Here is a 23,164-nt window from a genome sequence, read left to right on the forward strand (position 1 = left end):
AGACCGGATATCGGGCAACGGTTTTGAGGAAAAAAAGGGGGGGGGGGGGGGGGAATTTAGCCCCAATATTTTTCAAGCGATTTCAATTTAGCTTTGAATTTTGAAATAATTGCATCGTTGATTCCTGTAGTATGTTATAATTATTTTTCACTTTCTATAGTTTAAAAAGTACATGGAAGGTCCTTATGATATGTAATAATTCTGTCAAATACCACGTCAGTGCCACGTGTCGCCATCTTATTGACGACACGTGGCGCTGACATGTACATCTTAATAAAATAATATAAATTTATTAAAAATAAATAAATATACTTATTTTTAAAAAAAAAAAAAAAAAAGAACAAAAGAAAAAAAAAATGAGGCAAGGGGGTGGCACGCAGCCACCCCCATTGGTTGGGGGTGGCCTAGGCACCCCTTTGGGGGTGGCTGCCACCCCCTTGCCCCATTTTTTTTTTTTGTTTTTTGTTTTTTAAAAAATAAGTATATTTATTTATTTTTTAATAAATTTATATTATTTTATTAAGATATGCATGTCAGCGCCACGTGTCTCCAGTAAGATGGCGACACGTGGCGCTGACGTGGTATTTGACGGAATCTGTTAAAAATTTTAATAGAATTTGACGCCAGGGATCGATTTGTAATTATTGCATACCACAAGGACCTCCTATGCACTTTTTAAACTATAGGGAGTGAAAAATAATTATGGCATACCATAGGGAACAACGGTGCAATTATCCCTTGAATTTTTTAGGGTCGCCCATGAGTTAATTTTTAGCAAAAAAATACACATAATCTCATTAAAATACTATTTTATTATCAATGTCCTTTTAAGTTATCAATTGTATTAATCTCCTTCCAAACTTATCGAAAATGTCAATGTCCTCCCTAATAACAAAAAAACCCTTCATAAAATTATAAATTTTTTTTAAAAAAAAAAATAGAAGAAAAAATTATTTTAAAAAAATTATACAAAACAAAAATTTAAACAAAAAAATTAAAAATAGTTTATATTTTTTTATTCGTTTGTTTTTAATTTTTTTAATATAATTTTTAGATATTTTTTTTCATTTTTTTTTTAATTTATCTTTAGTTTTTTCATTAATTTTTTTTTTATTTTTTTTTTTCGAATTTATAAGGACATTTTTGTCTTATTGAAAAAAAATTCGAGGTCATATTTGTCTTTTTGTTGGTCTTAAGGGAGTTATTGACATGTTTTGGTAGTTTGACGGGAAAAATTGACACAATTGGTAGTTTGGGGGGACATTGACAATTGGATGGTAGTTTGAGAGAGATATGTGTACTTTTCTTAAATTTTTATATAGTTTTAACTAGATCTCTGATGTAAACCAATTGAGAAAGAACACGGGAAATATATAGGTTGGCTATTTCGAGTGAGACAGGAACTCCCAAAACACAGTAAACTGTGTTTATCAAACAATAATTCAACTTCCCCATATAATTACTGACTTGTTCCTTATATACAATTAGGTAACCCAACTGAAGTAGAAGTGTCATTCTACATGGCTAGAGACCTACTGGAATAGAAGGAAGAGACTCGGTTGGTTTTAACCAACCATGATCTGATCGTCTACTCTTATCCTAAGAGATAAGACTTCTTATTAACATACTCCTCTACTTAGATAACTATTAAATAGGACTGCTACTAAATCAAATAACATACTAATCTAGATATTCTTATTTAAAATTAAAAGACTACTTCTACTACTAATCAACCGCCTATCTCTTAAGATAAGAAATAAACTCTTATTTAGATAATACTACTCATGGCTAGAGATGCAATCGATAATAATTACATCAATCTCCTTTTAACTTACCATCCAAATAAATTAATGGCAGGTTGTTACACGTCTATAGTCATATGAAAAGAGATATTATTTATCTCATGAAATATAATTTCTATTAAGATTTTAGTAGTAGAATAATATATATATATATATATATATTTGATTAAAAGATCCCTTCCAGCATGTATAAAAGAGACCAAACGGTCCATCCAAAAAAAAAAAAAAAAAAAAAAAAAGAGAGACCAAACGGTCTAATATTTAGGGTTACAACAACTCCCTAATAAACTAAGTCAAAGGCAGGGGGTGGAGTTACCTCCACCCATGCAAAGTCAGACTCAGATCATTAAAGACCACAACTGCTAAAAGATAACCTGAATAACAAAAGATGCCTCTACGTTTCATGAAAACCTATAAAGATCTAGGAGATGACACACATTCTGAGCTATAAATAGCTCTTACAGTTCAGGTTTGATCTAAAAAATGAAGCAGGCTGCATTAGAAGAATAAAGGTTCAACTTCTCCGGCCTATCCGTATTCTGGAACACTAGGTAGCATCCGGACGTATTGCCACGTTGTTCAAACGTCTGGCAGAACCTTCCCAATTAGTGTCTTCTGAAATCCAAATCCGTGTTGAACTCGGAGTAGCATGACCTAACGTCCGGACTGAAAATTATTGGACTTCTAATTAACTATGTGTGTGAACAATGTGCAACAAAATATTAAATGTGAAATTTAAAGGAGACAAATATTTTGTTGACGAAGTGAAAACTCAATTAAGAGAAAAACCACTCCGGGGCAACCAAACCCAAGATATCCACTATTTAGAAGACAAAGCTAGTTACAAAGCAGTAGCACTCACATACTCCTGATGCAGTGGTCGTACCTAGAACTCTGACGTGTAACCCAACATGAATGCCTCCTAACCAAGTCTCCTACTTGAAGGGGTCTTCAATGAAATTCTTTACCTTAGGGCCAACCCCTAAGATAGACTTCAAATCAGCGTAGCAACAGCACACAACGGCAACGGCTTAAGAGAGATCAACTCAGCACAACAACTCTACAATATAACTTTCTAAGCACTACGGAATTCAATACTGAATTCTTACAGTTCTCAAGCCTAGGGACCTCTATTTATAGGCTGTAGGTTCAAATGAGAGTCTGGCTTGAAATACCTAGGTGCCGTCCAGACGGTAAACATAAGGCATTTGGGCGGACAACTGTGCGATCAACTTTTCAAATTTCGCAGAAATTCTTTCCTGAATTGAGCCGCATCCGGACGGTCACACTTTAGTTGCATGCAATTTCCATATCAAGGCTTGGCGTGTCTGGACCATAGGATATGTCGTTCGGACAGTTGATCTGATGCACGCAATTCCCATATATGAAGCTTGCTCGTCCAGACCATGAATACCGTCATTTGGATGTCTGAATTTTGAATGCGCGACTTGCCTTATGGATGAGCGCGTCCAGACGGGAATCCACATCATCCGAACGGTTGCAACTGTCTTCCCATATTTGTGTTTTGGAAAGAAATTCCATAGCTGATCAAACACTGAGTGGTGTCAGGACGTGAAGCTGAAAAGTCCAGACAGATGCAAGCTGGAGCAGTTCGAAGCTTCTCGACATAGAGGAAGGTTCGGACGGAAAGTTCTCGTCATCCGAACGGATGATCCTTTGGATAATTGAACGTCCGGACGGTATATCACGTCGTCTGGATGACTGCAAGGGATCCGATTTCACTGACTTGTAGGTTGTGTAGAATATTCTAGAAGAACTCTGAATAGCTGAATCCCTGTTAAATGCATCATTACATAGAAGTGATTTTGTCCAACAGAATGCAGCCAACACAAAAACTAACAAACTCTCCCTTTGGCCATTTTGGGACAAAAATCACTTGATCGGGTTAAAAATATGTTCCCGGTCCAAAACTAACATATACTCCCCCTTTTTGTCTCAAAGGGACAAAGGGTAAACAGAGTATAGAAAGACCACAGTAATAAAATACTCTCCCTTGATGTCTCAACAGGACAAGGGTAAACAAAGTATATAAAATTTACAGACAAAAAAAGTTCTAAAATCCTAAACAATAGGAAAATAGAAAAGAGTCTGCAAGTGGCCCAAAAGAGAGGAACAAAAATCGTCCAAGTACCAAATCTTGCTGATCCACTGAAATCAAGTAACGGAGAGAAATCCGTATAAAAAGCTGGATTTGTCCTACTTCGGTTCAATCTCTTGATTTTGCAAAGCCTGAAACTGGTTATCCGCAGATTGACATCCTCTAAGTAACTGGTCTGTAAGATAAATGAGGAGATTCACCATTGAACCTCTAGCTGATACAAATCTGAGGGAATGCTACGGAAGGCTCTGCATGAGCTAGGGGAAAAGGCTCATCTTAAACCTGAGACCTTTGGAATTTGAACATCCGACTTCAACAACAGTCAGTTTTCCAAAGGATCCATCTGTCAGATATTGTGCTGGGAGCTGCTAGACAACATATTCTTGAAAAGATTTAAACAGAAATATTTCTAAAAATAACACCACAAAGAAATATTAGATCCTGTTAGTCCCAAAAAGAAAGTGGTATTATGACAGCTGTCAATTGGATGCCCAAGTATTATAAAAGCAAAGATGCAATCCAAATGACCCAGATATATCAATATCAACCCAACACACAGACAAAATAGAATTTTCATGCACAGTATCTCAAAAAAAAAATTCCAATCACCAAATATTCCAATATTCTAAAAAGTACAAAAACTTAAAAGAACAAAGGAAGATACAGCAAATACCATGGAATGAGAAGAAATGTGCAAAGAATGCCAAATCTCAGGAGAAATCCGCGAGAAAAACACACAACATGACATGATAAATCAATAAAAATGCATAGATGCGTGTATAGCAGAAAAAGAGACGCAAGTTTTAAACCTGTAGAGATCCCGTCCGGACGTGTCACTTAAACTTTCGGACGGCTACTTCAAGGTCAGCGTACGGCAAGACTGCGCTCGTCTGGACGTAAGGATAGGTCAGTCCGGATGCTTCACACTAAAAATCTGAAACTAGAGAAAAATTTGCAGAAAAATTATTTTTCCCTAAAGTTAGCTTCAGAATACGGATATATAATCAACTGATAAAGCAGTCAAATAACATTGCTAGAATATGCAAAGATATAAATGAGAATTAAGTATTCAATAAGCACAAATTTATCTGCAGATAGAAATTTTAAATAGATTACTCAACTCATGCAATGAGTGTGTGTGTGTGTGTGTGAAAGCTTTCTCAATAAGGTATGACGTTCATTGATATGACTTAAAGCAACCAGATTTTCTAAACAAGAGAGAAAATCAATGAAAAATTAGTCAAAAGTCAAACCTTATTATTTACTAGGGCCTAGCCACCCTCATCTGTTACACTCCCCCTAAGATGCAACATCTAATTGTTTTACTTGTACCATAAATGACAAGATAAAATTTTACTTGTACCATGAATGACAAGATAAAATTTTACTTATACCATGAATGACAAGATAAAATTTTACTTGCACCATGAAGGACAAGATATAAAGCTAACTTAGCACAGAAGCAGTGAATATAAGCATATAACAAGGAATTCAGAAGAATAGCTGCTTGTTTCTTTTTGATGCTACAACCTAGAGAGAATGCTAGAATTTGTAGGCTCTAGGTTCAACTAGTATATTGGTCACTTTGACCATCTTATCAAGGACATCTCTCTCATTAGAATTTTCAGAAGCAATAAGTTAGAGAGGAAAATGATGTACCTTAGGGGAGCCTTGGATAGTGCACATTTTCATCGCATGAGGAAAGTAATTATCTAGCATTTAGATGCACAGGAAAAACTTAGCAGATATTAGACATAAACTCTCAATCATATATAAGCATATTCAATTAATGCACAATGAACTGAGATATCAGGCAAAAACACATACAATATCTAAAAAGCTACCAAAAGAAAAAAAAAAAAAAAATTTGCATCTTCTCCCCCATATTTTTTTTTTTTTTTTTTTTTTTTTTTTTTTTTTTTTATTTTGAAAACCAATAAACAAGAAAACAAGAAAACAACAAAGACATGCTTATAGAAAAGGAAATGACATCTAGTCCCAGCATGTAAGGTAAAATCAAACCTGTCCTCAAGGAGAGAGGTTTAGAAATACCAGGCTAGAAAAGCAGCCGCCTGACGTGCTTTTAATTGTCATCCCCAAAAAAATACATGCAGATGTTTCTAAAGACAACAAGAGAAAATATGGGGATAGAATAAGTGGTTCCTTAAACAGAATGCAAGGCATGAATAAGATACGACATGATAAACAATGTAATGCACACATACCTGACATGCACTAGAATTTAGGAACCAAAATCCTAGGCATGGTAAGACTTCACCTTTACTAGGTGAGTCAATTCCCCTTCAAGGGGTGAATGGTCTCATTATTCTTGACCCATACATGCTTGACCCGTGGAGATGGTTTACGGGTCATGTCCATGTTGGCCATACTCCTTAGCATACCTTGTATTAGGCTCAGCAATCCTTCATAGCCATGGCTGCCATTGAACTTCTCTGGCTTTCTCTTGTAGCGCCTTGATTTGTTCTTCTTTGGTTTGCCACTCTGATTGGCAGGAATAAACTTTTGCTGATGCCGTGGAGCTTGAAGAGCCATTGGAGGTACAGTGCCTGATGTAGCTCTTGTTGGCAGCTTCCTTTGAACCTTTGACTTCTGGAGTTGTGGGCAATTGGGTTGGATGTGACCGGTAATGCCGCAGTGATGACGGGTGGGCAGGCTTCTTTTGTTTGAATGCTTCTTGACATTCTCTACAGAATTATGATTAGCATTCTTACAAATAACATTGCCCTTACCTTTTATATGTCTCCTATGAGGAGGGACATATTTAGATGAGGAAGAATCTTCAACTTCACTTTTCCTCAGAGCATCCTACTTAATCCAAGATCTGTGGGTTTTTAACAGAAAACTATTTGGTCTAATATGACCAACCTTCCCACAATTATGACAAGTAGGGACAAACTTACCATGAGCTTGTGTACCTGTATATTTGGATTTTGGCTTCACATAATTATTTAAGCAAGAATTTTCAGAAATATCCAAACAAGTAGTGTCTACTATCACAGGCTTAATAACAGTAGAATCTAATTCAAAATTAGAAGCATGTGAAGTAGAAGCATTCAAATCATCAATAATTAAATTAGGCTTGTTAGGAAAATCTGAATGAATACAAAACATGCTCTTTAAATTATCACTAGAGAATTTTTTCAAGAGATCTTCAGATTCTTTTAATTTCTTCTCAAGTGTATCAATAAGTTCAAATAGCATGGTATTCTCAGATTTCAAAGAGTCAATCAAAGCATGTGATTCAGATAACTGAACAATCAAATACTCTTTTTCTTGCTTCACCTTTTTTAGCTCTTTTGGAGAAACAATTTTCTCCAATTTAGCAAAAACTTTAGAGAGCTCAATATCATTATTTTCTTCAGATAACTGAAAGAAATCCATGATAAAAGGTGTGAAAATAATTTATTGACTTCTAATTTAAACCAAGTGTGTGTGTTTGTGTGCAAACAAATATCTTAAATTCGGAATTTAAATGAGACAATATATTTGTTACGAAGTGGAAACTCTATGAATAGAAAAAACCACTCCGAGGTAGCCAAACCCAGGAAATCCACTATCCAAAAACAAAGTTAGTTACAAGATACTCGTACTTACATAACCATATGCAGTAGTCATACCTTTAACTCTGACGTGTAACCCAACACGAACGTTTCCCAACCAGATCTTCCACTTGAAGGGGTTTTTGATGGATTCCTTTACCGTAGGGCCAACCCCTAAGATAGACTTCACACGAACAACTGAGCACACACTGGCACCAGCTTGAGAGCTAACGGATCTTCGATTCTCCCTAAACACCCTCTCAAAGCACTATGGAATTCACTGTTGAATTCTATACAAAACACTAGCCTAGAGCCCTCTATTTATAGGCTTCAAGAGACCTAAAAAACTGCTGAGATTCAGACTCTGGCTGGTGAGCGTCCGGATGGAAGTTAGTCACGTCCGGACAGTTTTCTGCGATATCCTTTCAGAAATAGCGTAATTTTATCTTTATCGGGTTCACGTCTGGACAGCTTGACCTAGCGTCTGGACGGTCTTCGCTAAAATCCCTTCCGAGTTTGAACGGAACTTTGGAATATTCTGAACTACTGGACATCGTCTGGATGTGTTGCCACGTCGTTCGGACGGCTTGGAGAGACTTCCCAAACAGTGTCGACTTCTGAAAACAGACTCCTTATTGAATACTGATTGACCTAGCATCTGGACGGTGTTGCTTTGACGTCCGGACGTCTTCAATGTTTATCTGTAAGACACTGCGGGGCGTCCGGACGCCTTCAAAGGCCCGTCCGGACGGTTGCACAGGAACAGGTTGTTTTTGTCTTGGATTTTGCAAGGATTCTTCATGGACATCTTTAAGCAGCTTATGATAAGTTATTGTCTTTGATTTGATCATTGTCTAAATAACATGAAGATTCTGATTTGAAAACCGATCATCCTGTTAAAACGCAACCATTACATAAAGTGTTTTTGTTTTATCCAGAATGTAGCCAATAAAATACTAACAAACTCCCTCTTTGGCCATTCTGGGACAAAAACACTTGACCGGTTTGGAAATACATTTCCGATCTAAAAACCAAATACAATAAAAAAATACTCCCCATTTTTGTTACACAATGACAAAGGGTAAACAGAGTATGAAATTAAAACCATAAGTGTTTAAGAAGTACACAAAGTGTCAACTTAAATTGTTCTGAAAATAAGAGAAGAACAACTAAAAATAAACACTCAATCATCATCATCATTCAACTTTGGATGATGATATTTCAGGCGTTCTCTGATGTCGATCTGGCTCTGCTCGATACGCTCCACGATAAGATTGACTTCCCGCTGAAGAGCTAACATGGAAGTCATGAGCTGTGCAAAAGTAGCCTCAATGTAAAAAGAGGGAGGCACAGCCTGAGATGATGATGATGCAGCTGCTGGGGGGAGATTTGGTGGAGGCTGAGGAACAGCGCCTTGAGCCTCGTGTCGCAACTGGGCATTAGACTTCATGAGAGTATGATTGCCAAGAGGATCTGGGATCCGTGAGCGGGGCTCCAAGTCTAAAATATCTGGCACGACCTGAAGGCAGATTTGAGTGATCAAACACCCAAACGACAGACTCGTGTTCTTCTCATCTCAAACCTCGAGCATAGTGTGCAAGATGTGCTTGCACATGCAAAATGGAGTCCGCATCACGATGGAAAAGAGAAGGGTGGCCTTCTTGAGGGTAAGCTCACTCTGCCAAGCTTGAGGCCAAAGGTTTGTGACAACAACCTTTGCTAAGAATCGGTGCATAGGAGCAAAGGCACCAATGTTGATCTAGGAGTGGGACTTGTCCTCGCGCTGTGGTCTCGTCCCAAAGAAGTCATGTAAGAACTCAATGCTGGGAGCCTCCTTAGGAAAAGGATCTCCAAAGACTGGTAGAACAGGGACCTCGATCACAGAACTGATAAGCTGGGGGTCTATCAAAATAGTCTGGCCTCTGACCATAGTTTGCATGATTAGTCCTCTGTCATCATCCTGAATGATGATCATGTCGCCATAAAATTCCCGCACCAGTCTGGGAAATGCCTGGCAGACACAATTGTACAGATACTCCCAGTTGTTTTCTAATAGCATCTGAGCGATGGGAAGCAGAACTGGGTTTCTCAGATCTGCGCGGGGAAGATTCCGCTCAGATAGGACCTGTCGGGATTGCATACGGTGCAGCCGGTCAACAACTGATTCCTCAATTCTTTGCCTGACTCGGGGAGGAGAGTCGTCTGAAGACATAATTTCTGAACTAAAAAAAAAAACAGACACAAATCCATGAAAAACATTAATTCCTGTTAGTCCAAAAAAAATTTGGGCATTATAATGGCTGTAAAATGGACTATCCCAGAAATTACAACATCAAGTAACACAACCCAAACAACATTTAGAACAAATATGCAAAATCTCAACCCAAATAATAAGGAATTTTTGAGCAATAATATATATTAAACTCAAAAAAAAAATGAAAACTCAAAAACAAACTATTTTAAGCATGAAAACTTTAAAAAATTAGTAAAAGAGTATAAATACATACCTAGGGAGGAGATAAAATCCAAAGACGACACGTGCACCGGAGAAATACGCATAAAAAGCACAAGACGACAAAAAAAACAAAAGGAGAGGAGAAAATGACGTGCGGCACCAGGGAGAATGCGATTTAACCCTACAGGGTTCACCATCTGGACGGAACTTAAGTGACGTCTGGACGTAGTGCCACGTAGAGGTCGTAAAAACACGCTCGTCCGGACAAATCAATCGTATCGTCCGAACAACCAGAAATACCGTCCGGACATACAGGATCACCGTCCGGACGTCCCAAAAACACCGTCTGGACGCTTCACACACAAGAATCTGAAAAAGAGAGGAAAAAGAGTAGAAAAATATTTCCCAAATAATTTCCAAAGCACGCATGTATAAAACACTGATATCTTAGTTCAATTAGCATTTAAAAAAAAAGTCAAGATATAATTAAGAGTTATGTTTTTAATCACCACACGAATTTCCCTGCAGACGGACATTTTTCAATAGAAAACTTAACTCATGCAATGCATGTGTGTGTGAAGGCTTTCTCAATAAGGTATGAAGTATGCTTATATGACTTAACATACCCGGATTTTTCAAAGAAGAGAGAAAATCAATGTTAGATCAGTCAAAAGTCAAACCTTATTATGTTAGGGCCTAGTTACCTTCATCTGATACACTCCCCCTAAGCTGTAGCACTTTTCTTTTACTATGTCCTTTAGTGACCGTCTATTTTCGCAATGATGTGGCCATTGACTGTTTCTTTAGGGACAAGATCAAGAACAGATTTAGCATAAGTAGTGGATCTTTTTATTTATCCTTGTTTATTCAGTTTTGAATGCCTTTTATCACTTGGTGCTGCAACCTAGACAAAATGCTAGAATTTATGGGTTCTAGGTTCAACTAGTGAGTTGGTCAATTTGACCATCTTAGCAAAAAAAATATCTCTCATTAAAAAATCCAAAAGCTAAAAGTCAGAGGAGAGAGAAAAAAAAACCTTAGGGGAGCCTTAGATAGTGCACAGTTTTCATTGCATGAGAAAAGCAACTATCTAGAATGGATGCCACTAGAAAACTTCGCAGATATAACAAAACTCTCAATTATATAAAGGCAATTGAATAAATGAATCAGAAACTGAGACATCAGTTAAACATACATAAGATATTTGGAAGTTATAAAACAATAAACCTCTGCATCCTTTTAACCCTTTTTTATTTTTTATAAAAAAAAATCATGCTTTCAAAATAAAGAGAGTAGGGTTGACCAAGCATGTATGGTAAAAACAAACCTAACCTCAGGGAGAGAGGTTTGAGAGTAACAAGATAGAAAAAACAGCTGCTCGACGTGCTTTTACTATCATCCCTATTAAATATCTGTAGAATTTTCTCAAGACAACCCAAGAGGGAATAGGGATAGAAAATATGGTTCCATAACAACATGCAAAGTATTTATAAGATGATAAAATGAAGTAAACTATGCAAGTGTACCTGCCATGCTCTAGGATTTAGGAACAAAAATCCTAGGTATGTGTGACCTTACCTACTAGGTAGGTTTGCTCCCCCTCGAGGAGTGAGTGTCCTCTTCCCTGTCTTGTCCTTCCTTCTGAAGCTGTAGAGCCAGAAATCTGACCAGATCTTGCATGAAAGTATTGGAAGATGTTCCTTCACTGGAGATTTGCCTTGCTGCAGTCTTCTTAGGGACCCAAGTCTTTTTCGCTTGAGTAGGCTTCTGCAGCTGCTGAAGCTTTGGAACATGATTTCTGGGCGGAGATCTATGATGCTTGAGAGGCTTAGGTGGAGGACACCTTGGTCTGATATGACTGCTAACTCCACATTGGTGACATATGAGAGTTTTAGGAGCTACCCATTTTTTCTTCTGCTAAACTTGCCAATGTGGGCAATTTGGTCTGATGTGCCCTAGCTTGTCACAGTGATGGCATGTGGGAGGCTTTCTCCTGATAAGAAGCTTGACCAGAGGCTGAGGGTTGAAAGGAACTTCTCCTTCCATAACTGCTTTTCCTTTATCCATTCTTGGAGGTCGAGATTCAGGAATAACTGGCCTCACGAAAATGGTCTTGGAGGTAGAAGGAGTATTAGAAGTAGGAACATACCCGAGTTCGGTCTTGTCAGTTGGGCACTTCTGAATGGAGAGTGATGTGGTCTTTTGTTTACCAAAATATATCAATAATAAACTTAACCACTCGCAATAGAACGAATCCTTGTAGGATAAGGCTATAGAGAGGGTGTCGAACCTCAAGGACTGCAGGGGTATTATTATCAAGCTTATCGAGATTAAATATAACTTAATTAAAAATATGTTTGATTTGGTTTTTGTTTTCTAAAAATAAATGCATAAAAGTAAAAGACATAAATTTAAAGATAGTAGGGATGAGATAAAGAGTAGGGGATTGATTTCACCACTCACCGCATAACAATGGTCAATCATAAATTAACAAGGAAAATTCATACTATGCATGATATAGGACTCGTCTCACTCGAGTAGTCAAGAAATTACCTCTAAAGAATAAGTATAATCCATCTTCGGTTGGCACGGACCGTCCACCTAACCACTAAGATGCGGTACGACCCGTCTTCCTTAGGCATGGACTAGCTACGTCTTTAATAGGATATACACACAATCAATGGAATAGCATAACCCATCTTCGATTGGCACAGACTGTTTACCTAAATTACACTAAACTAAGGTGTAGTACAATCCGTCTTCCCTAGGCATGGTCTATCTAATCCTCTTGATCATATGTCAATTAAAACCGTTGTATAACAATCATTCACATAATCACAGAAAATATGAAGGATTGAGTTCAATCAATATAAAAGACTTTCTAAGATAAGATAAGAAATTCATAATGATTGAATATAAACATTAAAATCAATTCTCACAGTTATACAACTATCATGGATAGAGAAAATCCCAAATTAAAATACAATTAAACTATCGTTACTTGGAAAGGGCTACATCAACACCCTATTAGGAATTTAGCCACTCATCGTAGTGCTGGGATGGCCTCCTGCCATGTTCTTCTCCTCTTCAACTTGTCAAGCCTCCGAGAAGAATTTTCTGTCTAAATTTAAGTACAAGCCCAAGCACCAAGCACACCTTCTCTTGAAGCTTAGGGGTCTATTTATAGGGAGCACACAAGTCCTAGAAGCCCTTGGAATTCCAGAAAAATCGTCTGTTGAGTCTTCTTGTCCAAATAGGAGATTGAAACTTCAATCCAAGTAGGAAAATGATTCCAAATTCGACAAGAATTGCAGTCTTTTATTGCGAGGCAATTTTAGCATAATAAACGTTCGAATTAGAGAAAAGCTATTTCTGACATATTTGTTGAATATTTTATTAGCTTTCCAACTCCACCAATTTAATTGCAATCCGATATCTGATACAAAAGTTATGATCCAAACACTGAGACATATGCAGAATCCAAATTTGAATCCAATCCGATTTTGACTCTTAGTGGAGAAATTCCGATTTAATCCTTCACTTGATTTGATTAAACTTAACCACATCATATAGGTATTCTATTATGATTGGTTAAGCTTAAACATATCTTTTAGGTCTTCTCAAAGTGTACTTTAAGCCCAAAATTAATGGAATTAATTGCATCTTTATTTAAAACCTAAAAACATTAAAACAACACAAAATCAAACAAATAACAATGCTAAGGAATTAACATATGCAAGTTAAGGGGCTTGAATGTGCAATATTCAGCGCTTATCAAAGAGCATGCGAGTGAGCTTCTCGTCTAAGACTCTTTCCAGTTGTAACTGTGTCTCCAGTAGCCTCTCTTCTAAATCATTAATCTTTATAAGAATGAAGGTCTTTTCAGTTTTGAGGCTGTTCAGTTCTAGAACCTGCTGCTTGTATTTCTCCCTTAGCTTTAGAAATTCTACATATTGAAGTTGATAGGCTGACTGCATATCTTCTTCTTCACTATTCGAAGAGTAGTAGGACTGAGAATCCTCCTTATCTTCATGTGGGGCTACGAATGCCAGGAATTTTTCTTCCTTAAGCGTTTCTTCTTCTTTCTCAGACTCATCGCTGAGAGTTGCAATAAAGGCTTTCCCTCTTTGTTTCTTCAGATTTGCACATTCAGTCCTAATGTGCCCAAAGCCTGAACATTCGAAGCACTGAGGACCCCTCAGATCTTTCTTCTCTGCTTCTTCTGTATCAGTTGTATGAGGAGCCTTTCTTAATTTATCAGAGAACTTCTTCCTGAATTTATTATTCTTCATAAAATGCTCGAAGTTCTTGGCTAACATAGCCACTGCATCTTCATCAACATCGGAGTCTTCGTCAGATGAGACTACGGATTTCTTCTTGGATGCCTTAGATGCTTTGAGGCAATTGTCTTTGCCTTTTTGACCGGAGGTAAGGAATATTCGTATATCTGAAGAGATCCTACCAGCTTTTCAATCTTCATCTCCTCCAGATCTTTGCTTTCTTCTATAGTTGTCACCTTAATCCTAAAACGCTCAGGCAAAGATTTTAGTATCTTTCGGATGAGTTTTACATCCAAGATTTGCTTCCCAAGACTCACCATAGAGTTTTTTAGGTTGCTAATCTTAGTGTAGAACTCTCCGAATGTCTCGTCTTTTAGCATCTTAATTTTTTCAAATTTAGAAATCAATATTTGAAGTTTGACAGATTTTACTAGTTTTGTGCCTTCATATGTTGTTTCTAGAATTTGCCATGCATCTTTAGCAATTTCACAATTTGAAATTCTTGCAAATTCAGATGGTGAAAGTGCTTGACATAGTGCATGGTGGGCTTTATCATTGGAAAGCCTTGCGCTTGTTTGAACAACAGTAATTTCGTCTGTTTCTTCTGGTTTAATCCAACTAGTTTCAACAATTTTCCAGACGTCAATAGATTTTAAAAAGAAGCGCATTCGGGCTTTCCAATAGCCATAGTTCGTCCCATCAAAGGACGGAACATAATTAAGATTTTGACACATAATAATCAAAAACAAAAGTCAAAAGAATACACTCAAGAAATAAATATGAAACAGAGTGTACCAAGCTCTAATACCAATTGAAAATAATTTATTGACTTTTAATTTAAACCAAGTGTGTGTGTTTGTGTGCAAACAAATATCTTAAATGCGGAATTTAAATGAGACAAGATATTTGTTACGAAGTAAAAACTCTATGAAAAGAAAAAATCACTCCGGGGCAGCCAAACCCAGGAAATCCATTATCCAAAAACAAAGCTAGTTACAAGACACTCGTACTCACATAACCCTATGTAGTAGTCATACCTTTAACTCTGACGTGTCACCCAACACGAACACTTCCCAACCAGATCTTCCACCTGAAGGGGTTTCTGATGGATTTCCTTACCTTAGGGCCGACCCCTAAGATAGACTTCACATGAACAACTGAGCACACACTGGCACTAGCTTGAGAGCTAGCGGATCTTTGATTCTCCCTAAACACCCTCTCAAAGCACTATGGAATTCACTATCGAATTCTGTACAAAACACTAGCCTAGAGCCCCCTATTTATAGGCTTCAAGAGACCTCAAAAACTGCTGAGATTCGGACTCTGGCTGGCGAGTGTCCGGACAAAAGTTAGCCACGTCCGGACGGTTTTCTACGATATCCTTTCAGAAACAGCGTAATTTTATCTTTATTGGGTTCACGTCCGGACGACTTGACCGAGCGTCCGGACGACTTGACCGAGCGTCCGGACGGTCTTCGCTAAAATCCCTTCCGCATTCGACCGGAACTCTGGAATATTCTGAACTACTGGACATCGTCTGGACGTGTTTCCACGTCGTCCTGACGGCTTGTAGAGACTTCCCAGACAGTGTCGACTTCTAAAAACAGAATCCTTGTTGAATACTGATTGACCTAGCATCCGGACAGTGTTGCTCTTACGTCCGTATGTCTTCAATGTTTATCTGTAAGACACTGCGGGGCATCCGGACGCCTTCAAAGCAGCTTGTGATCAATTATTGTCTTTGATTTGATCATTGTCTGAATAACATGAAGATTCTGATTTGAAAACCGATCATCTTGTTAAAACGCAACCATTACATAAAGTGTTTTTGTTTTATCCAGAATGTAGCCAATAAAATACTAACAAGGTGTAATAAAAAAAAATAGAAGTCACAAAGAGATAAGCATCACACTCAGGAATTAAATCCTTTAAACGGAGTGTACCTGCTCTGATACCAATTGAAAATTATTGGATTTCTAATTAACTATATGTGTGAACAGTGTGCAACAAAATATTAAATGCGGAATTTAAAGGAGACAAATATTTTGTTGACGAAGTGGAAACTCAATTAAGAGAAAAACTACTCCGGGGTAGCCAAACCCATGATATCCATTATTCAGAAGACAAAGCTAGTTACAAAGCAATAACACTCACATATTCCTGTTAAAAAGCAACCTTTACATAAAGTGTTTTTGTCAACCAAAATGTTGTCAATATAAAATACTAACAAACTCTTCCTTTGACCATTCTAGGTCAAAAATTACTTGACCGGTTTGGAAATACATTCTCGGTCCAAAAATAAAAAAATACTCCCCCTTTTTTGTCTCAAAGGGACAAAGGGTAAACATAGTATTTAGAGAAAAACTACAACCAAACATTTCAAAAGAAACAAACAAAGGAAGAATTTATCATACCTGGGAGATTAGAAAGCCGGTTGGACTAGGTATGGCTCATAGCATACCCCCAAACTTGAATGCAAAAACACTTGTCCCTGAAAAACAAAACTAGAAAAACAAAACCAAGGAAAGGAAAACTAAAATCTAAAAAATAAAAAAATAGAAACTAAAATTAACCACAATAAAACTAAAATTAACCAAAATAAAATGAACAATAATTTAAAACAAAACCAAAATTCTTTAAAGGATATGGATTTTTAGTGCCTGCAGTGGCCTCAGTACCACTAATCTGGGCAGATGTGCTTGAGCTTTTGGACTGCTCGAGCGTTGTTGGTAGTAGCTTTTGAGTTTAAACTTGAAGTACCAATCTTTTCTTCTCTTCAACAATAGAGAGTGAATTCTACCTACAGAAAGGTAGTTCCTAATGTTCACAGATTGGGGTAAATTACTCTGAGAAGTCTCAAACAGCTTCTCATTCGAGAGGGAATCATGAACTAGAATATTTTGAGGAGAATACTTAAAGAGTTTTTCTGCTTTGATGACCTCAGTTTGCTCGTCTAATAGCCCTAATAGACTACTCTCATGGTCTCTTGGTAATTCGGGAATATGAGGAAGAAGCCTTAGTGCTCACTTTTTTGCCTTTTTCCCGATGTAGATCATGTGTGACCTCAATTTGCTCCTCCTTCCCCTCTTCCTCATGATTTTTGACCACTTCTTCACTCCTCAATATTGTGATAGCTTGCTCATGAGAGGAAGAACTCCCATCCTCCACGTAATATCCACTAGGATTAGCCACCAACTGACTTTGAAGCTCTTCTTCTCTTTCTCTTTTAAGGTGGTTGATGATTTGTTCATAGTCAACTTCCATTGGGAATTCGCCCCTTCTTCTCTCACTTAACTCTTTGGCCAACTGCCCCACTTGTGTTTCCAATCTCTGGATAGCTTGACTTGTCTGAGCATTGGTTTATTGTTACTCAATCAAAAATTCAAGTAGAGCATCTTCGAGGTCATTCTTCTTTGGCTCTAGATTCGGTTGGACCACTTGTGGTGGAGCTTGATAGTTATTTCCCTGCTGGAAATTTCTTTGCTACCCTTGGGGATTTTACACATGCTGAGCGTTACTCCATGAAAAATTGGGGTGGGTTTGCCACCTTGCATTGTAAGTGTTGGAGTATGGATTGTTCTTTGGAGGATATTTATTCTGGCCCACATAATTTGCATACTTTTGATCTGTAAATGAAAACATGGGGCATACCTCCAGTTGAGCAATCTGTTGAATGGGTGAGATGTTGTGGTAGTCATGGCTTTGATTAGCATATCCAACTTTCTTTCCATGGTAGCCATTTGGTTTTGAACTTTGCCATTTATGTTCACTTCATAGACACCCTTTCCTTTTAATCCTTGCCTCCCTTGGGATGAGAATTGTTGGGAGTTTTCGCTTAAAGTCTCAAACAGTTCTATTGCCTCCTCGATATTTTTTTTTCCATTAGTACACCTCCACAAGATGAATCTACTCGACTTTGTTAGAATCATTTAAACCTTCATAGCAAGCTTGTACCTGATTGTCTTGAGATAGATTGTGATGTGGGCATTTTAGAAGTAGCTCCTTGAAGTGTTCCCACGCCTCAAAGAATAGGTCTCCATCTTTTTGTTGGAAGGTTTGAATCTCCCTCCTCAATTGCCTAGTCCGTTGGGCTGTGTTAGTTTTTGTGTTGGCTGCATTCTGTTGGACAAAATCACTTCTATGTAATGTTGCTGTTTTCACAAGGATGCTGCTTTATCCAGAGTCTACTCTTCATCCATGTTCTTCAAGAAGATTATGTGAAGTTTTGAAGCAAGTTTATTTCGGTTCCCTGTCAGCCGTCCGGACGGCGTGGTATTCCGTTCGGACGCTCATCAGTCAGCAACATCCGTTCGGACGACGAGAACTTTTCGTCCGGATGCCCATCAGTGTCTAGAAGCTTCGAATAGTTCAAGATTGCATTCGTCCGGACGTAATGGCAAAACGTCCGGACGCTCTTCAGAGTTTGAGAAGATCCTAGTGTTTCAGTGCATCTGTCCGGAAGACGTGGCTATACCGTCCGGACGCCATTCAGTGTTTGACAAGCATTAGGGTTTCTGCCTCAAGACACAGTTATGGGAAGACGGCTGCTACAGTCCGGACGATGTGTGATCCCGTTCGGACGATGTCCTATATAAGGCAAGAACGTGCATACCAAGTTCAACCGTTCGGACGTCAGCCTTCATGGTCCGGACGATCAAGCTTCATATATGGAAATTGCGTGCACCAGTTCAACCATCCGGACGACCATCCTCCCGGTCCGGACGCTCCAAAGCCTTATTATGGTAATTACGTGCAGCCAAAGTGCAACTATTAGGACGCTAGGGCAACACCGTCCGGACGCGGCCTTGTATGGAAGCTTTCAGTGCTACTTTGGAAAGGCGGTTGCAGTTGACAGTCCGGACGCTCGGTCAAGCCGTCCGGACATCCTCGGGTATTTTGGTCATAACTTTTTACTTAAATATCGGATTGGGACGAAATTGGTGTTGTTGGAAAGCTAAGAAAGAAGTCCTGAATGTGTAGATATGGATCCTCCGTAGGTGTGCCTCTATAGTGTGGAACCATATTGAGCAGCGGAGACAAATCAAAATTGCTTTGCACATTCGGTTGAAAAGCAATGCAAGAGGGTTGATTTAGATTTTGTGGTATGAAGAAACTCTTCATCGGCTTCCGCTCAGGTGGATTCTCTACATGTACGCCTGCCATGTCTTCCTGAACTTTGAATATGTTTTCTAATTATAAGGTGTCTCTACACTGTCGAATAGTGCGTTTGATCTCTAGATCGTATGTAATGATGTCTAAATTCTGAGATCGATGACCCTGCATAGACAGAAAATAATGTAGCAATGGACAACTTTAGTACCGCTATTTGGAGATGTGCTCAAGCTCAGTTACCACTGCGCTTGATCCTAGTTGCACTCGAGCGTATATGGATTGTGCACTCGATCGCAAGACCAGAATCTAAAATCTGTAGAAAAGACTCAGAAACAGATATATATATATATATATATATATATATATATATATATATATATATATATATATATTTGAACATAAACAGAAATAACTAAAATAAAGGAAAATTTTAAAAGCACAATTTAACGCAATCCTAGGCAACGACGCCAAAAACTTGTTGTGCAAATATCTACCTAAATAATTAGGCAAATACTTGTCCGTTTTACTCGCAAGTACACAAGATCAAAACAATAGTATAGCAAGCAAATACGAGATCATTCTTACGAGGATTGATATAAATTGTATTTAAAGAGAAATTCCTAAAAGAGATATGTTGAATAAGATGGGATAAAATATTAAATTAAAAATAATAAGAAGAAAAGGTAGGGCTTCGATATCCACCTTTAATCATATTCAAATAAGATTCACAATATGCACAATACTACAATCATAACATGATGGTTAATGGTTAACAACCACAAGGGAATGGTATCTTCTCCTAAAGCTATTGATTTCCCTAAGAAACGAGTTAGACATAGTATTTACTCTGACTCTTTTCTTCCTTGAAGGATTTAGCATGGTATCTACTAAGTTGTTCTTCAAGGAAGCATAAATCTATGGAAATATCTATTCTAGTTGTCTTTATGTTGATTAATTCAAGAACCTGTGTCAAGGTTCTTTCATTACTCTATTATGCACAGGACTCGGTCATCCAAATTGACATAAATAACAAATCCATACCACATGCATATGATGGCCAAACATAAACATGCGAGGAATTCAAGAAACTAGAATTAATCAATTTAAGCATCAATATATAAATTGTAGCAAAGCAAATTGAAAAACTTAAAGAGACATGATTAGGGCTTCAATCGAGCCCTCACTAAAGTATTAGTTACAACTAATATTGACTAAAATTATATACATACATAAAATAAATAAAGGAAGAAAGAAAAACTAAAATTCTTCTCGAAGTAGCCTCAAATTCTTCCTCAAAGCTTGTGTGTTTTCTTTTCAAAGGTTATAGGCCTATTTGTAGGTGTTAGTTTGTAATTGGCTACATTCTGTTTGACAAAATCACTTCTATGTAATGATGTTTTTAAATAGGGATTCAGCTATTCAGAGTTATTCTAGAAGATTTGCACAGTCTACAAGCTAGAGAAATCGGATCCCTTGCAGCCGTCCGGACGACGTGATATACCGTCCGAACGTCCAACTGTCCAAAGCAACATCCGTCCGGACGACGAGAACTTTCCGTCTAGACCTTCCTCTGTGTCAAGAAGCTTCGAACTGTTCCAACTTGCATACATCCGGACGTTTCAGCAGCACGTCCGGACGACACTTAGTGTTCGACCAGCTATGGGAATTCTTTCTAAAACACAGATATGGGAATATCGCTGCAATCGTTTAGACGATGTGGATTCCCGTCCGAACGCGCTCATCCATAATGCAAGTTGCGTATTCAAAATTCAGACGTCTGGACGACATAATTCATGGCCCGGACGCGCGAGCTACATATATGGAAATTGCATGCATCAAATCAACTGTTCGGACGACCATTCCCTTGGTCTGGATGTGCGAAGCCTTAATATGGAAATTGCATGCAGCTGATGTGCGACCGTTTGGATGACAGGGCAACACCATCAGGATGCGGCTCAAATCAGGAAAGAATTTCAGCGAAATTTTGGAAAGCCGATCCCACAGTTTTCCGTCCGGACGCTTTATGTCTACCGTCCGGACGATGCCTAGGTTTATTAAGCCAGACGCTCATTTGAACCTGCAGCCTATAAATAGAGGTCCATAGGCTTGAGAACTGCAAGAATTCGGTATTGAATTCCTTAGTGCTTAGAGGGTTATGTTAGTTTGTAGTTTGCCACATTCTATTGGACAAAATCACTTCTTTGTAATGATACTTTTTAACAGGGATTCCGCTATTCAGAATACTTCCAGAAGATTCTGCACAATTTACAAGTCAAAAAATTATGTTCCTTGCTAGCCATCCGGAAGACGTGTCATACCGTCTGGACACCCATCTGTCCAAAGCATCATCCGTCCGGATGACGAGAACTTTCCGTCCAGACCTTCCTTTGTGTCGAGAAGCTTCGAATTGCTCCAGTTTGCATCCGTCCAGACGTTTTAGCAGCACCTCAACTTCCGGACGACACTCAGTGTTCGACCAGCTATGGGATTTCCTTCCAAAACATAGTTATGGGAAGATCGCTGCAACCGTCCGGATGCGCTCATCAATAAGGCATGTATTGCATTCAAAATCTAGACGTCCGTACGTCAGTCCTCTTGGTCCGAACGCGCGTGCATCAGATATGGAAATTGCTTGCATCAAATCAACCGTTCGGATGACCATTCCCCTAGTCCGGATGCGCGAGGCCTTGGTATGGAAATTGCTTGCAGCGGAAGTGCGATGGTTCGGATGACAGGGCACCACCGTCTGGACGCGACTCAAAACAGGAAAGAATTTAAGCGAAATTTTTAGAAAGCCTATCGCACAGTTGTTTGTCCGGACGCCCTATGACTACCGTCTGGACGACGCCTAGGTTTTATCAAGCCAGGCGCTCATTTGAACCCTCTACCTATAAATAGAGGTCCCTAGGCTTGAGAACAGCAAGAATTCGGTATTGAATTCCATTAGTGCTTAGAGAGTTATATTATGAGATTATTGAGCTGAGTTGTCTCTCTGAAGCCGTTGCTGTGTGTGCTGTTGCTACGCTTATTTGAAGTCTATCTTAAGGGTTGGCCCTAAGGTAAATGATTCCATTGAAGACCCTTTCAGGTAGGAGACCTGGTTGGGAGGTGTTCGTGTTGGGTTATATGTTAGAGTGCAAGGTATGACCACTGCATCAGGGGTATGTGAATGCTACTACTTTGTAACTAGTCTTGTCTTCTTGTTAGTATTTTAATTGGCTACATTTTGTTGACAAAATCACTATTATGTAATGTTGCTGCTTTCACAGGGATGCCGTATATTTCAGAGTCTTCAGATATTCAGAGTTTATTTCTTTGATGTAGAAAGAGCCGTATTGTGACAAGTTGCAAGCGTCACAAGCTTTATAAAGGCTATTTCAGTGTTCAAGGAAGATTCTGTGCAGATTCCAACTAAGAGAAGTCGGATCCTAAGCAACCGGACGATGTGATGTTCCCGTTCGGACGCTCATAAGTTAGCAACATCTGTCTGGACGACGAGAGCTTTCCGTCCGAACGCCTCGTAGTGTCCTACAGATAAACATTGACGACGTCTGGACGTCAGAGCCACACCGTCCGGATGCTCGGTCAATCAGTATTCTACAAGAAGTCTTTTCTCAGAAATCGACAATGTTTGGGAAGTTTCAGTATTCCGTCCGGACGATGTTCATTATCTATAAGTTGTCCGGACGACTCGGCAACACGTCCGGATGACTCGGCAATACGTCCGGACGATACACAGTAATTCAGATAACTCCAAAATTCCATTCGAACGCGGAAAGGATTTTAGTGAAGACCGTCCGGATGCTCGGTCAAGCTGTCCGGACGCACACCTGATA

At 38.6% G+C, this 23,164-nt stretch overlaps 1 non-coding gene across 1 annotated transcript; it reads left to right on the top strand.

Moving 5' to 3' along the window:
- The first annotated feature begins 18,186 nt into the window (after positions 1–18,186).
- LOC133867527 (small nucleolar RNA R71) lies at positions 18,187–18,293 on the top strand. The gene has a single exon (XR_009900085.1). It is a non-coding gene; the product is annotated as a small nucleolar RNA R71 (small nucleolar RNA).
- The last annotated feature ends 4,871 nt before the right edge of the window (positions 18,294–23,164 follow it).

This window comes from Alnus glutinosa, chromosome 4 (genome assembly GCF_958979055.1).
Source record: "Alnus glutinosa chromosome 4, dhAlnGlut1.1, whole genome shotgun sequence".
Lineage (NCBI taxonomy): Eukaryota > Viridiplantae > Streptophyta > Magnoliopsida > Fagales > Betulaceae > Alnus > Alnus glutinosa.